The sequence below is a fragment of the Mus musculus genome, chromosome 13 (genome assembly GCF_000001635.26).
Source record: "Mus musculus strain C57BL/6J chromosome 13, GRCm38.p6 C57BL/6J".
Lineage (NCBI taxonomy): Eukaryota > Metazoa > Chordata > Mammalia > Rodentia > Muridae > Mus > Mus musculus.
The window spans coordinates 53,932,568-53,944,465 of NC_000079.6; the positions used below are offsets into that span (position 1 = coordinate 53,932,568).

At 44.3% G+C, this 11,898-nt stretch overlaps 1 long non-coding RNA gene across 2 annotated transcripts; it reads right to left on the reverse strand.

The window, feature by feature from the left end:
• Positions 1–415: 415 nt before the first annotated feature.
• Positions 416–2,716, reverse strand: Gm34557. 2 transcript variants are annotated; one of them, XR_873428.1, is made up of 3 exons: positions 2,189–2,716; positions 1,775–1,880; positions 416–690 (listed from the first exon to the last, which is right to left on the reverse strand). It is a non-coding gene; the product is annotated as a predicted gene, 34557 (long non-coding RNA). The 2 variants fall into 2 exon arrangements; XR_382407.2 differs by having other exon boundaries at positions 1,775–2,716.
• Between the last annotated feature and the right edge of the window lie 9,182 nt (positions 2,717–11,898).

An 11,898-nucleotide genomic window follows, 5' to 3' on the forward strand; every position in this document is an offset into this window, starting at 1 on the left:
TACTCCATAATTGGACTATTTGGAATAAGGATGCAATACATATGGATATAAAAGTATCACTGCTCTTAAGCTACCTCTCCAGAAGTGGTATGGCTAGATATGATAGGAAATCTTGCTATCCTTATGCCTGATGAAAGATTAATATTTAAAATATGTAAAGAACTCAAAACTGACCCACTTCTACAACTCTGACTTGAAAACAAAATTAATCCCACCAATATTAAGGGACTCTTAAACAATGTATGCACGTCCCAACCTAAGATGTGATACAAAGCAGGATGCTTTGTCCCTCTGAATCACTACAGTTTATGAATGTCTAAATAATCAACTGCAAGCCGACGGAGAGGATGTGACCCAGGGAACCCTGAGGAAGTTGAACGATCGGAATGCACACTGGTAATAAAAGCCAGCCCAGTGAGGATGAAAACAATAAAAAAGTTTATTAAAAATTCCCAGGGCAAACAGGATTTGAGATGCATAGGGACCAAAGAGAGAGAGCCCTGAAGGAATATATTAACCCCATGCACCAAGGTGGGAACACAAGATCCGTACTGTGAAGAACCGGTTGTTACAGACTTGTGAGAACAAAAAACAGGTCTTGGGAAGAAGCTGGAACTTAGCTTTCAAACTCTCAGAAGTTCCAGTGTCCGCACACACAGCCCACGTTGGTAGTAACCTCTCCATCTGAAACTAGAAGAAGTCAAAGCAGCCAGGACTTACTTGCGGGGCTCGATCACACAGCATTTCCCATGGAAAACTCATCTGTCTGTCCCAGGAGCTCTGGGACTTTGATTTACTGTTCTGATGTTCTCGGATCCTGGAGGTGTGAGGTGAAGCAGACAGAGGTGTACTGTCAAGGTCTGGATTCTATACTAGATCCTATTGATAACAAGGTGCTGGAGTGGTGTGTGTGTGTGTGTGTGTGTGTGTGTGTGTGTATAAAAGTGTGTGTGTATGTGTGCACATACATGCATGCATGCACACTTACTCATGCACACACTCTCCCTCACACACACTTTTATACACACGCATGCACACCACACACACACACTCTTACACACATGCATGCTCACAAACATACACTTGTCTCTTTACCCTCACATCCTGCCCTCAGCAACATTAGTGTCCTCTGACTCATGGGAGACACATTCAAATACCTCTAGCTGATGCCTGAGACCAAAAATAGTGCCAAACCTTACACATGCCATACTTGCTATGTGCATTTGTGCATAAAGATTAATTCGTGAACACAAGAAAAGATGAGCAAAAGTAATTGATAGGGAAAAAAAAAGAATCTTGTCGACAATGTACTATAAACATTACCTGTCATCTCTCTTTCGCATATCTTGTTACACTGCACTCACTCGTCTTTTTGGCTGGGGTGTGCATTACATGCCATAGGTATGAAGGTCAGAGACAACGTTCTGTCCGTGTGTGCCCCAGGGGTCAACCTCGGGTTGCCACGCTTAGAGGTAAGTGCCGTCACCTGCTGAGACATCTCCTCAGCGCTATCCCCAATTCTATTGCTTTTCATTTTCCCACCGTTTGTGTCCGTCCATGACAAGACTCTGTCTCCTTCCATGGGGAGGAGAAAGACTCTGTCCAGAAATCGCATTTCTCTGTCCATTGTATGGGGGGGTCAATTAACTGACAAGTGGATTCAGAATTCATGTGAGGGTGAGCACAACGGGTTTCTTCCCGACACAGTGAACCTGAACACAAAGCTTAGACCTGGGTTAAGGAAATAACCAGTAAACCCTCGATCTGCATTTACCTTCCAATACTGAAAGGTCAATGGTGGGCGGTGGAGTGGGCTTTGTAATCCATTACAGATTTCTTCCAAAGCAGAGAAGATCGTACCTTCTTTGTAAAAGACATGTCTGAAAAGCTGAAAGAGGAGAGGCACTTCCAGGCATGGGCGTAAGTATTCTTCTCGGCTTCCTTATAACTCCACTTCTAACAGTCTGTCTCCCACTTAAAGCTTTCATCCAAGGTCCCTGGTGGGATATTTAAGCCCTGCCCCCTTCCCCAGCGTCTGCAGTTTCTCTCCATCTGGGCCTATGGGAAGGTTGTACTTCCGGGAAGGTGCTGCCATGCAGCTAGTTCTGGCCAATAACAGGACCATAGTGATGTGTCACTCCCAGACGAGAGCCAATAAAAGCCAAGCACTCCTCATTTTTGAACGTACAGTAGATGTGGGTAGTCCAGGAAGTAGAAGGCCCATCAGTCTGACTCAGGACAGCATACAGCAGAGTCCCCACTTGACCCATGGTGTAACAGAGAGAAATAGATCGTTGCCACGGAGACCTGGAGGGTCTGTTACTGCAGTGTGACCCAGCTCACCCTGAGGAGTTGCTGCCTCCAACCCGCTTTTCTTCAGTGGGGTTCCTAAGTTGTAATGTCACTCCTCACCACTGTGCTTTGCTCATGATGGTCGCCCCAGGTGCCCTCACTCACATATCCGCAATTGCCCAATCTCTGTATCTATCACCTCCTTCAAAAGAAAGGCAGCCATCACCATCCTCACCTTCCTCTGTCTCCCATGGGCTGAAGCAAATTCTTTCTCTTGGAGCTCAGTTAAGGACACAGATGCTGACTGACTAGGGTGTGAGGGGGTGGGTGTAGGCGAGCCCAATGGCCAGATACAATTTGTCTGCCATCCCGTACTATTTTAAGGATTTTGGGGCTGCATATGGATCGTGGCCCCTTGCTTCTCCATGTTCCTGCAACCCGAGCAGATGAGTGTTCCCCCATGGTCTCTACACACTGTGGAATGCCAGGCTTGGTTTCAGGCCGAGGAAGGGATTTGATATTTTCCCCCAAGGCATACAAGCCGTGGGCCAACCATCTTGTTTTGAGAGTAAAGGAAGGAGCTGGGGAGACAGCAATGGGGGGGGGGGGAAATACCCGGCCACACACGGCATGACATATGGCGGCAGTGGCTCCCTGCCAGCTGTGGAGGGGCTTGATTGGCCATGGGGATAATTTGAGAACAAACAAGAAATAGCACGACTCCCTACAGGAGAAGACCGAGAATGAGATTGAGGCATTGTATGGATTCCACTGGGAATGCTAGGATGTATGCGAAGTTATTGGCACCCGTCAGCGCACACTGAAGTAATCTAAAAAGATTCAAATATTACTGATGCCTAAGAGGCACCCATGACTAGTTAGATCAGAATCCCCAAACTCGAGGCATAGCACTTCAACGTCTTCAAGAACCTTCCTGTAGTTCATATGTAGCCCAAGGAGACATCCTGACACATCTTTCTCTGCACCCCAGCTTCGCACAATTGACTTTGCTTTAGGTCTTAACATCCTTAGTAAAATCCACATTTTGTGAAAGAATATTGAACATCACTCCTTTATCTTGACTTCAATGCAGCAGCCTTGCCATCACATCAGCCCTTCATGAAGAAGGAGCTGGTTCCACACTCAACACTATACACACACACACACACACACACCAGTTCCCTCTGTAGACAACTGGGGCCATGCTGTATGCTCTTAATACTTTGTTGATGTGGCAAAATATGTAGAAGAATCCATTTTTTTGGATGCCAGTATACTGGATACCGCAGCAAGATTTCTGCATATTTCAAATCTCTATGCCTTGGCTCCTTGACATGGGTGCGTATTTGAGCCTCTTGTTTCCACTAGCTCAGCTCTTCAGGGCTGCTTGGTGGCAATTCCCTCCTACATCCCAATCGAGCCAGTTGCCCCTAACTTGAGATTTATGAAGCTATAATCACAGCTAACCTTGACTGTGGGGATGAAGGAAAATAACTGTCTTTTGCCCAAAAGCCATATGTAAAAGTCAACTCCTAGTGTTTCATTCGTACCCCTCCCTGCTTGTCTCCTGTTAGTCCTGATATAGCTTCCAGAAGCCTTTGTAAAACAGTATTTTTGAAAGCACTGTAGATGAATATTCAGACTGACTTAGTGGATTCAATCTAGAAATTCCCTTTCTGCTTTAATGAGAGACTGGTCCTATGACTACCCCCAACCCACTGCCGGTAAATGCCAAAGTCCAGAAACACCCACATGGCCCATGAAGCTTCTGAGCCCTAAGGAGCTCGGTGAACGCTGGTCCTACCACACTAACCAGACATCCTCAGACCCTCCTCCACACTCCCATATACCATGCTTACTCTGAATTGAGATTTGAACCTTCACTTAGCACAGTCGTGGAGAATACCTAATAAGTCACAGAGGCAGTAGGCTATTGTGCAGTTAGGTCACATTAAATATGTGTGCTTAAAAAAAAAAAAAAACTTCAGGTCTGATTTTCTTAAACATCATCAAACAAGTTACAATAGTTCTGAGCTATTCCCCTCCATATTCAGTTTTTACCTTTAAGAAGTGAGAAAAAAAATCAATAACCACTTACTAAAGGTTTCCTTTTTTTTTTTTTCTGGACAGCTAACATTGCCTGCCAGTTTGATGCACCATAGAAAGCATGTTTTTCCCCCCACTGAAAAATAAATTTGAGGCAGTTTTCCACCTTATGTCATTCTTTTCCTTACAATCATTAATACACCCTTTAAATTGAAAAGGCTGCTTTCTTCTCTCTCCCATAATGCTTCCCTCCCAACCTGAACACTTATCACAATAGTTCTCCAGATGCTAAAAATAGGATTAAAAGCAAAAAGGGTCCCCATCCCATTCAACCTGTTGTGTGACATGGGCCAGTCACCTAGACTCCTGCTGCTATGGGTTAAGTAAGTATTTCTGCTTCCTGGGGTCCAGTTAACGGTATTCAAGAGGAGAAAATTATTTTCAGTTTGTTCTATATGCCCTGCAACCTGATCTCTCGAGGAGAGCTGTGTCCTGAGCATAACAAAGCAATGGTTTGCTCAGAAACATAGCGAAGAGCTTGGGTGTCCTCTAATTCTTCTTAGTTGTGTGCTTATGGGCCACCATGGGATAATTCAATACACAGAGAGAATGTATTGAATTACAGGACCTTGAACATAGTAGGTGAGGGCTCTGTCACAGAGGCTTACCTTCAACCCAATCACAAGACCAGAAAAAAAATCCTAAAATTCATGCAGATGTGCCATATACCCCAAAAAGCCTAAGCAAAAGAGTAATGTTGGAGATAGGTCAGTGCCCAACTTCAAAATATGCTACAGAGTCATAGTAACAAAAACAACATGGTATGAGCATCAAACAGGCTCATGGGCCATTACAATTGGCCAGAAGTCCCAGAAATAAATCTACACAACTATAGCCATCTGGTTTCAACAAAGATGTCAAAGACACAGGCTGGAGGAAAGAGGGCCTCTCCAGCAAACAGTGCTAGGAAGTCTGGGTGTGCAATCCAGCTATTGAAAATAGATGCCCTGCCTTTCGTAGCTATAAAAATTTAACTTGAAATAAACCAAAGACCTGAACAAAAGACCTGAAACCCTGAGAGTGCAAGGGCTTTCTGAACGGGACTCTGGTGACAAGAGCAAGAGTGGCAAGAACTGACAACCGAGATGACCCACTTACAATCACCTGCACACAAAGCAGACCAAAAGGCAACTCACAGAATAGGAGAAAACTCTTTCTGTTTATCTCACAGAAGTTTAACATGCAGACTATGTAAATGACTTGAAAACCAAACACTGGAAGGACAATCAGGCCAATCAATAAAGGGACTAGTGAATGAGGCACAGTTTCAATGACAGCACAGAGGGGCAATGACTTCATGAAGAGGAGCATCCGCCCTATGTAGCCATCAGAGAAACACACGTCCAGACCACACTGAGACAGCCCCATGTCTCAGAATGCCTATCATTAAGAATCAAAACACTAATGAGTGCTGGTGAGCAGGCTGGGGAGGGTAATCCTTATCTACTGTTAATGGGGATATAAATCAGTAGAGTAACTATGGAAGTAAATAAAAAGTATCAAAAAAATAAAAAAACGGAGCTACCATGCAATCCACCCATTCCATGTGTGATGGGTAAGAGCAACTCTCAAGCTGACAAGATCTAGAATAAGCAAGGAGATGACTTCTGGGCATGCCTGTGAGGGAGCTTTCAGACTGGGTTAATGGAAGTGGGAAGGCACACCCAAACTGCAGGTACCACCACAGATGGGGTACATGATAAATACAGAGGAGAAATGCACTGGATACCATCATTCATCTGTCTCTGTGTCCTGCAGAGATAGAACCAGCAGCCTAGAAATGTAAGCCAAAATCTTCTTTCCTTTGCCAATCTGTGTACATCTGTCTGTCTGTCTGTCTGTCTGTCTGTCTGTCTGTCTATTTGGGAGGCACATATGCAATGATGTACATGTGAAGGTCAGAGAACATCCCTTAAAAATTGGTTCTCCTCAGCCACCACGCTGGTTCTGAGGATCAAAATTAGGCATCGGGTTTAGCTCCAGCCACCTTGTCCCTGGAGAGTCATCTTGCTAGCCCATCTTCCATCCTTGCTACCAAGGCTGACAAGCTGGGCTTGTTCCCTGAGATCCACATGGGAGAAGCAAAGAATGGACTCCCACAAGCTGTCCTCAGAGCTCCATGGACTCACAGTGTGGGACACGCACACTTCTGCTAACAAATACTTTAAAAACAAAATAAATGAAAATGAGGAAATATTGATCAATCTATTATGCACACAAGAAGACAGATCTTCTAAAGGCCTGGGCTTTCCAGGGCCACGGAAGTCTCTCTCTCTCTCTCTGCTAAAATAGTTTATACTGACCTGTTTTTTAAGATGTCATATATTTTATTTTATAAAAATTAAATCAATGTACTAGTTTTTAAAATTATTTATATTTGGATATATAAGGTAGGATCGCCTTGTATTTTTTAACTGGGTCTGTTGTTTTGACATCAAGAATATTCCAGGCTCACACACAGCACTCACTTGCTTTTCCTAGGCTAAGTACTCTAAGAACTATTATAAGTACAGACTGCCTGTAAGCTGAACACACAGGACTACGAATCCATAGGTTATATGGTTTGTTGTGGTGGTGGTGGTGGTGGTTGTCGTTGTTTCTCTGTGTACCCCTGGCTGTCATGGAACTCACCCTGGGGACCAGGCTGGCTTTGAACTCATAGAGATCCATCTGTCTCTGCCTCCCAAGTGTGTGTATCACAACCACCCAGCCCAAGTTATCTGTTTTTTAGGAGGAGGGGTTAGTTTTTTTAGTGAGTTCATCCTCAGATGGACTAAGGGAGGAGGGGAAACAAAACAGAAGCTACCAACATTAGAAACGTATATAGAAACATCCCCATAGCCGGGCGTGGTGGTGCACGCCTTTAATCCCAGCACTCGGGAGGCAGAGGCAGGCAGATTTCTGAGTTCGAGGCCAGCCTGGTCTACAAAGTGAGTTCCAGGACAGCCCTGGAACTCGATACAGAGAAACCCTGTCTCGAAAAACCAAAAAAGAAAAAAAAGAAAAAGAAACATCCCCATAAATGTATGAAAAAATCCAAAAAAATTTAAGGAAATATTATAAGCAAAATTATACACACAAATTAGATAACCTAGATGAAAAAAAAAAGCTACCAGACAAACAGAAGCTGCCAACCATAGCTCAAGAAAAAAAAATAAAGACACTGCAAGTGGTTAAAAATTGAGTTACTAATCAAAACTCTGCCAAGTATATCATCTCAGGCCATATACTGGTGAGTTTATTAAGAGGAGATACTGCCCTGCCTCTGTCTGAAAACAGACAAGATGGAGCCTTGCCAATTTACTCCTGAGGCTCATGTCACCTCAATATCAAACCACAAGGGAGAACACTATGAAAAATAAAACTAGGCAGCAAAACACTTCACAAGCAAAGGCACAAAAATATTAACTTTAGCAAAGCAGGGCAGTAAGCAGAAAGGACGGTGCTCTCTGTGACACACCCTTCTGCCTATTTACAGTGCTGAGTGCCTGATGCACAGGTTAGCCAGCCAGGTCAACCATAACCCAGTGTCTTAGTCAGGGTTTCTATTCCTGCACAAACATCATGACCAAGAAGCAAGTTGGGGAGGAAAGGGTTTATTCAGCTTACACTTCCACATTGCTGTTCATCACCAAAGGAAGTCAGGACAGGAACTCACACAGGGCAGGAACCTGGAGGCAGGAGCTGATGCAGAGGCCATGGAGGGATGTTACTTACTGGATTGCTTCCCCTGGCTTGCTCAGCTTGCTTTCTTATAGAACCCAAGACTACCAGCCCAGGGGCGGCACCACCCACAATGGGTTGGGCCCTCCCCCCTTGATCACTAATTGAGAAAATGCCTTACAGCTGGATCTCATGGAGGCCTTTTCTCAAGGGAGGCTCCTTTCTCTGTGATAACTCCAGCTGTGTCAAGTTTACACACAAAACCAGCCAGTACACCCTGTGACACACACTTTCCCATACTCTCTGAAGGGTTTGACTATTAAGTCTTGAAGAAGAACAACGGTAGCCCTGTGCCAGCTTGGAGCACACCTGGCACCATAGCAATAACTCCACTAGAAGTCCCCTCAACATTCATGGAGGAGAGTTGGTGGTGAGCACCCCTGCTTTCTCACCGTTTGATTGATACGATGGTAGGGTGTGCTTTGTGGGTTCCTAGAGTCACCAGTGAGATTGCCTCAATGGGCACCAAAGCTGTCTATCCCCAGCACACATCGTATCTCACTCCCTCTTCCCTATCATATCTCCCTACTCCCTCCCGCTGCTTCCTAGAGTCATCCTTCCCAAAATTCAAGCACCCCGAATCCTTGCCTCTGCTTTGACTTCCAAGACATTCCTCCATGCCAGCTCCTCACTGCCTGTCATGGCACAAGCTCAGAAGGTTGCAAGAAAAAAAAAAAAGTCACAATTTTTAATGAAATCATTTGGCTTACAGCCAGCCAGACAGATGGCATCTCAGATTATAACTGACTTTCTCAGGAAAAGCCTAAAAAGAGAAAATTCATTTGGGGTAGAAGATAAAAAATTCAGTGACAGAAGGAAGTGGGTCGCCCTCAGCGTTTAGCCTTTCACAGGGCAACAGGCAGGGCTGATGGGATAATTATGGAAATCCAGTCCAATTACCATCTTCATTACGGTAACAGTACTGACTTCACAGAATACAAACCATGACATTAGGAGGGTTACCTCCCATGGGACACCGTTTTCGCAAGACAATTTGCATTCACCGATGCACTCCCTACCCCGGGGTCTGTTTGCTCAATTTCATACACGATCCTTCTGTATCAGAAACAGGCACAGAATTAGAATTGCACACAGCAGAGTCCATTCTGTAATCGTCCCTTTTACGCCATCATACATGGCCCTGTACATGCATGGAAGGTATGTACAAATAAATAGATAAGTTTGCAGTGGGCATTCCTCAGATCTCATTCAATCAATTCTCCGACAGGCAGGCCTGTGTGTCCACTATACTCCATCTCAGTGAGCATATAGCCATGCTAGGAGATCACTCTCAGTAAGTCACGACCTGGTATGATGCTCTCAGGAAGCCACAGCCTTAAATGATACCACAGCAGAAGCCGTGACTTGAATTTTGACCAATAGAGCACAACAGTGGCTACTGAACATCACCTCCTTGACTGTGTCAGACTTCATCTTTATACAGTAAGGTTGTAGAGACTCTGGCGGCTTTTAACTGAAGGGCGTGTTGTGAAAGGCAATGTGGTTGTGCTGTAGATGAAGCTTCAAGGGACTTTGGTGACTTTAAGAGATGGGACCAAAAGCACCAGCACAGAGTCAACAACAATAGCAAAAAAAAAAAAAAGGAGTAGAGATTTCTACCTAATAACTACAAAGGCATTAGGTCTGAAGTAGTTCTGTTAGGTGACTTCCCCATTCATGCCTCCGGACAAATATGATGCCAGTCAACAACCCAATTTCAGTAGAGGGTCCAGATGTGTGATGGCTAAATTCCTCCCCAGTAGAAACTGTAAGCTGGTCAATGTAATTAGATAATTACATTAATTACAGAATTACATATCAAGCCGTTTGTTGTGCAGCATAGAAAACTGAGATTAGAATTGAGGATACTTGTTGTGTTTCTGATACCATCTTTGCATCTACTTTCTCCATATTTAACCTGTCATCTTTCAGTAACTCCCAAATGGAATTCATGCTCCAACTCTGCACAATGAAATAAATCAAACTCAAGGCCTGGAATGATCAGGTTCATTTGTAGCTGAATTGAAGGGGAAGAGGCCACACACTTTCAGTCTCTTGGATTGGCCAGCCTCAGGAATGCCTGCTAATTTCTGAGCACTCTCCTTCCTGAGGAAAGTGTTAGACTCATCTTCTTTCTAGTAAAATCATTGGTTCTTGTCATCCCCAAATCGCCCACCTAATACATATATCAAACAGAAAGGTAAACAATATAAGATATTCTAAAACTTATTTTTAAGTGACTATACACATTTGAAGGGTTAATACTGCCTAGGTCCAAGTGTGGGACGGTGGAGGTGAGAAATGCCAATCCACACACATTAGGCTAGCCCTCCTTTTATGGTGTTTTCTGGTTCTCCTCCCAGGTTCCAGAACCAAATTGTTCACTGAGAGACTAGATAGAAATAATCCAGGTGGTAGGCTAGAAGCCTGGTCCCCTGAGAATGAAAAGGTCTTTAGACTGAGCAATGGGGACATCCAACAGCATCTCTGTCCACTTAAGACTCAGGTTTTTCTCCCTCCACCCTCCCATCCTCATAGTAGGATGTCACCTTTCTGTCTGGTGAGCATAGAGACGCCCACTGAGCTTGTTTTGAGAATAAAGTATGGTCGAAGGTAACTTGAGCTTTTAGACTAGCTCCACCTCTTTCCTTCCCTGATGGAGAACTGGCACTATGTCGCCTATTGTCATAGACATTAGGCTGAAGTTGCAACTTCATAGAGACACGAAGCAAACACAGGTAATACAACTTTGCTGTCTGTGGCCTCAGAGAATTTGAGGTTACCTGTTATTCTAGAGCACACCAGCCTATTCTACCTCCAGAAATTGACTCCCAAAATGGGCTTTCTTCACAAACACACACATACATGGGGCAGGGTGAAGGAGGAAGGAAGGAAGGAAGGAAGGAAGGAAGGAAGGAAGGAAGGAAGGAAGGAAGGAAGAGGGGGAGGGGGAGGGAGGGGGAGGGGGAGGGGAAGGGGAAGGGGAAGGGGAAGGAAGGGGAAGGGGAAGGAGCTGGAAAGCTGCCCTGAAGACCAGAACAATAGGGTCTCTGTAGAGCAGTGGTAACACATTTAGAAAAACCATAATAGCCCAAGGAGCTTGCACCTCTTAGCAATAAGAGAGTCAAGCAGAACGTCTTCAATGTTCCTTAATTGGATTTTTTTTTTTTAGCATTTTAGCATAGAGAATTACATGAAAGACACGAAAACAGATGAGGCCGTCACCCTTGGACCACATCTAAAGCCTGACAGGAGGCTAGAAAAGCCAGACCTTAAGTATTTTCCAGGGCTATTCCTTTTCAAACTCAAACAGAATAGCTAATCATTCAGACTTTGTCTGGTGGGAAGAGTCTACCCAAGAGTTTAGCCATCATAATTAAGCCATCACTTTCAGGCCCTCGGGCTTCAGCTGGCATCTGGGTCTTCTGGTTGGACTGCTATGTGTCCATACAGCTTTACAATCTCCTCCCTGGAGTGAGAGCTGAAACTATAAATGTAAAAATATAGCACTTCTTTGAATAAGAAGCTTTGGGAAATTAATTAAGATCTGTAGTCAGAAGATTTTTATTTCTCTTTTGAAGAGAGATTTCATGGATGGTGTCTAATGCCCAGTTGTACCTTTAAAGGGGATTTGAGAGATTTGAAGGAGAAATTCTATAGCTAGCTTTGGAGAAGCAATTGGTCACAAGAGGACCTAAGGACAAGCTCTAGGAGATAATGTTATCCTTGGACAAAAGCCAACAAGACAATGAAGGCCTCAGTTCAGTGCTATGTGGA